The sequence below is a fragment of the Cervus canadensis genome, chromosome 29 (assembly GCF_019320065.1).
Source record: "Cervus canadensis isolate Bull #8, Minnesota chromosome 29, ASM1932006v1, whole genome shotgun sequence".
Lineage (NCBI taxonomy): Eukaryota > Metazoa > Chordata > Mammalia > Artiodactyla > Cervidae > Cervus > Cervus canadensis.
In genome coordinates, this window is record NC_057414.1 from 39,156,971 (window position 1) to 39,162,335 (window position 5,365).

Genomic DNA, 5,365 nt, shown 5'->3' on the forward strand with positions numbered 1-5,365 from the left:
GACTGAGAGATAAAGGAATAAAATTGAGAACACAGAAATAAACTCTAAAGTTATGGTCCATTGATTTTCAACAAAAGGAACAAGAAGTCTTTAAGAAATGATGCTTGATTAAAACCACACACTACTGTATGTAAAATAGATGACTAATAAGAAGCTGTTGTATAGCACAGGGAACTCTACTCAATACTCTGTAATGGCCTATATGGGAAAAGAATCTAAAAAAAGGTGAATATATGTATATGTATAACTGACTCACATTGCTATACAGCAGAAAATAGCACAACATTGTAAATAGACTATATTTCAATAAAAATTAAAAAGAAAAACTACAATGAAGTATCATCCCACACTTGTCCAAATGGCCATTATCAAAATGTCTATAAATAATAAATGCTGGAGAGGATGTGCAGAAAAGGGAACCCTCCTACGCTGTTGGTAGGAATGTAAATTCATGCAGCCACTATGGAGACCCGTATGGAGGTTCCTTCAAAAACTGAAAATAGAGTTACCATATATGGTCCAGCAATCTCACTCCTGGGCATACATCCAGAAAAGATAAAAATTCTAATTCAAAGATACATGCCCAGTGTTCATAACAGCTCTCCTTACAAAGTTGTTGTCCTTGTTTAGTCGCAAAGTTGTGTCTGACTCTTTTGCAACTCTATAGACTCTAGCCCACCAGACTCCTCTGTCCATGGGATTTCACAGGCAAGAACACTGGAGTGGGTTACCATTTCCCTCTCCAGAGGGGATCTTCCCAACCCAAGGACTGAAGCTGTGTCTCCTGCATTGGCAGGTGGATTCTTTACCACTGAGTCATCAGGGCATTTGTAATAACGAGCAACATTTATGGAAGCAAACTAAGTGTTCATTGACAGAAGAATGGATGAAGAAGATGTGATATTAATACATATAAACAATGGAATACTGCTGATCCATAAAAAGAATGCAATAATTCCATTTGCAGGAACACGGATGGACCTGGAGATTATCATACTAAGTGAGGTAAATAAGGCAGAGAAAGACAAATATTGTAGGATATTACTTAAATGCCGAATCAAAACTGATACTGATGAACTGGTTTTCAAAACAGAAAGAGATTCACAGACATAAAAAACAAACTTACAGTTATCAAAGGGGAGGGAGGGTGGAGAGAGGAATAAACTAGGAGGTTGGGACTAACATGTACACACTACTATATATAAAATAGATAACCAACAAGCATAGTACAGGCACAGGGAACTATATTCAATATTCTGTAATAACATACAAGGGTTACTATATAGTTTCTAGTTCCTTGTTACAATGATCTGTGTTTCTATTGATACTCTTTCTTAATTTCTTTAGCATTTTTATTACTTTCTTTCAGAACTTGGATTATAGTAGACTGGTGAGGTCTGTTTTGTTTTCATTCTTTCGGAAGTTTCCTCTGAATTTTCATTCTACTTAACTTTCTCTTTCTCTGAATTTAGGAGAAGCAGTTATCTATTGTGCTGTTGAAGGGGTGTTTTTTTTTTTCATTTATTTTTATTTGTTGGAGGCTAATTACTTTACAATATTGTAGTGGTTTTTGCCATATATTGACATGAATCAGCCATGGATTTACATTGAAGGGGTGTTTTAGGTGGCGGCATCCCTGGGAAGACTGTGTGAAGGAGAGGTTTATAATGGATGCTAGCCTGTCTTCCCTCAGGGTGTTGAATTTGTTTGGGGGTGACCTAAAGCCTGTCCCAAGTGAGGCAGGAATTCTGTCTGCTCCATGCCTGTCAACATGCTCTCATGGACAAGTCTGACATGTCCCCAGTTTTTGGAGTAGAAGCCCTGAAAGTCATGTTGAATCCGGTTCCTTTCCCCACGAGTGCGTGCCTGCCCAGAAGAGGGGAGCACTGACGCGACAGAGGCCCATCTGCTCACAGAGAAGGCACTGCTTATGCTGGCGTCCACAGCTCTGCTCAGATGCCGCCCAAGGCTGCATCCTTTTCCCTGACGTGTCCATCTCAGAGCTTAGCGCAAGGCTGTGATATGGCGTGTGCAGGCCGGCGCGTTTGCTAGGCTGGGCTTGGAGTCATGGTACTGTGGTGGCTGCACTGCTTTCCGTTATATGGGCTGCCTCCCTGGGTGTTTTCCCCTGGGATCTCTCTGCCCCAGATCCAGAACTAAACCGTGCTGTGGAGTAACTGGGGCTGGGGCCTTGGCCCCGCTCAGCCTGGGGAGGGTGGTGAGGAGGCAGCTGCCAGGGCAAAGCTCTCTGTCCATCCTCACTGTTGGAGCCAAAATGTGTGCTCCCTTGCATCAAGACACCTCCAGCCCATCTCTTTGTCCCAGTCATTCTCCCAGCAACCAAGGGGGCTTGTGCCATCCATGCAGGGCCCCTGGACTGGGATTTCCAGGCTGTGACTCAGCCAGCTAGATCCCCAGAGTGAGGGCCTGTCCCTGAAGAACTTCTTTTACTTTAAGACTCCTTTCCAGGGCTGGGATCCTGACCTTACGCCTTTCCTCTGTCCTCCTCTGTCATGTGGAAATCTGTCTTGTATCTTTGGTTGTATAGGAGTTCGTCTGACAATTTCCCGTTAATATTTTGTAAGAATTGTCCCACATGTTGATGTATTTTTCACGCGTTTATAAGGACAGCTGAGCTCCACCTCCTCCTACTATTCCACTTTGATCCCTCCCTTCTATATAACAACTTTTATTTATTAAAAAAATTTGTTTTGCATTTAAAAAATTTTTTCAATAACTTCATTTTATTAGAAAGAAATATTATTATTAATCCAATAACTTCTCCTTTGATGACATTTAATCTCTTATACTTCTGAGTTTTTATTATCATTTTTAAATTTATTTATTTTTAACTGGAGGATAATTGCTTTACAAAATTGTGTTGGTTCCTGCCATACATCAACATGAATCAGCCATAGGCATACATATGTCCCCTCCCTTTGGAGCCTCTCTCCCACCTCCCACCCCATCCCATCTCACTAGGTTGTCATGGAGCACCAGTTTGAGCTCCCTGCATCATATAGCAAGTTCCCACTGGCTATCTATTTTGCATATGGTAATGTATATGTTGCTGTTTAGTCACCAAGTTGTGGCTGACTCTTCGTGACTCCATGGACTGCAGCACACCAAGCCTTCCTGTCCCTCACCATCTCCCAGAGTTTGCCCAAGTTCATGTCCATTGGGTTGGTGATGCCATCCAACTATCTCATCCTCTGTCACCCTCTTCTCCTTTGAAAGCTGTTATATACATTACCGTTAGGGAAAAGAAAGAGAGAGTGGTAATGTACACCTGCTGCTGCTGCTGCTAAGTTGCTTCAGTCGTGTCTGACTCTGTGCGACCCCATAGACGACAGCCCACCAGGCTCCCCCATCCCTGGGATTCTCCAGGCAAGAACACTGGAGTGGGTTGCCATTTCCTTCTCCAATGCATGAAAGTGAAAAGTGAAAGTGAAGTCACTCAGTCGTGTCCGACTCTTAGCGACCCCATAGACCGCAGCCTATCAGGCTCCTCCGTCCATGGGATTTTTCAGGCAAGAGCACTGGAGTGGGGTGCCATTGCCTTCTCCGGTAATGTACATAACAACTTTAAAATGACAGAGGTAAAATAACAGAAAAGAGATTACTAGATGACAAAGGGAGGAAAGGGAATGACGGGAGCAAGGGGAGGAGGCATATTTCTAATAGTACAAAATTCAGGATTCCTGTGGAGAGGGAATTCTTTAGTATCCTGACTGTGGTGATGGGCACAGGAAGATATACAGATGATAAAGCTATGGTACTAAGTACAAGAACACACAAATATAAGTACAGGAAAAACTGGGAAAACCTGAATAAGATCAGGAGACAGTGTACCTGTCAATATGTTAGCTGTGATTATCATATTATCATTTTATAAATATATTTATTGGGGGAAACTGAGTGAAGTGCACGTACATTATATTTTTCTTGCTCCTGCAATGAATCTTCAATAATATCAATAAACATTTCAATTAAAAGTATAAATGGGGGGCTTCCCTGGTTGTACAGTGGATAAGAATTCACCTGCCAATGCAAAGGACGCGAGTTCGATCCCTGATCCGGGAAGATTCCACATGCCGCAGAACAACTAAATCTGTGTGCCGCAACTACTGAGCCTGCCCGAGTGTTGCAACTACTGAAGCCCTTGAGCCTAGAGCCTGTGCTCCCCAACAAGAAAAGCCTCCACAACGAGAAGCCCATGCACCTCAATGAAGAATAGCTCCTGCTTGCTGCAACCAGAGAAAGCCAGCACGCAGCAATGAAGACACAGCACAACCAAAAAATATAAAATAAATAAAAATTTAAAAAAAAAAAAAAAGTATAAATGGGGAACTTCCCTAGTGGTACAGTGGATTGGAAGCCGTCTGCCAATACAGGGGGGCATGGATTCAATCCCTGGGCCAAGAAGTTTCCACATGCTGTGGAGCAAGCCCAAGCACCACAACGACTGAACTCCTGTGCTGAGACTGCTGAAGCCCTAGAGACTGTGCTCCTAGAGAAGCCACCACAGTGAAAAGCCCACACATCACTCTGAAGAGTAGCCCCTGCTCACCACAGCTTAGAGAAAGCCCAAGGGCAGCAGTGAAGACCCAGCACAGCCAAAAATAAATAAATGAATAAAAACATTTTAAAACATAAAGGATTGGAAAGTTGTAGCTTGTAAACTGTAAGTATACGAAACTTGGAATTGTTATATTAAAGTGAGTAAATATATACTCATGTAGGTATAGTGGAGCATTACTAGAGATAACGAGGCCAGGCACATTTTGATAAAATAATCAGTTCATCAGGGTTCTGACCGGTAGCACACAAAAGACCCTTAATATATCCTGTAAGTGAAAACCTCAGAAGATAAACCCTTAGGTGATCTTAGCACTGTCTTTCTTCTGTATCTTTATTTGAAGGATTTAAAAAATCATTGTGCATTCCTAGTGTGATTGAAACTGAAGCACAATAGCAGTGGCCAAAAGGTAGCAATTGTATCACAACTCACTTTGCTTTAATTAGAAACAAGGCATTATATTTTGTTAATTATTATAGCCTAAAGTCAGTATAAACAAGAAAAACACTGACTTTCTGTACTTTCCACGGAAAATCCATAGAGCAGTTCCCTTCTGTATCTCTCAAATTTTATTTTCCAGAAATGACTGAAGACTGTGTAGCAGGTTTACTTTAGATTATTTAAAACCATGTTCATGTCAAAGTCCAGTGTTGATTTTACAGAATCACTGAGGACAAGCACATTAAGTGAGTAAACCTTTAAACAGATTTAGTGTTCATCAGATAGAGGAATCTTTGGTAAATAATTTTCTTTATGACGTTACTAAAAAGCCAATACCTCGTGATT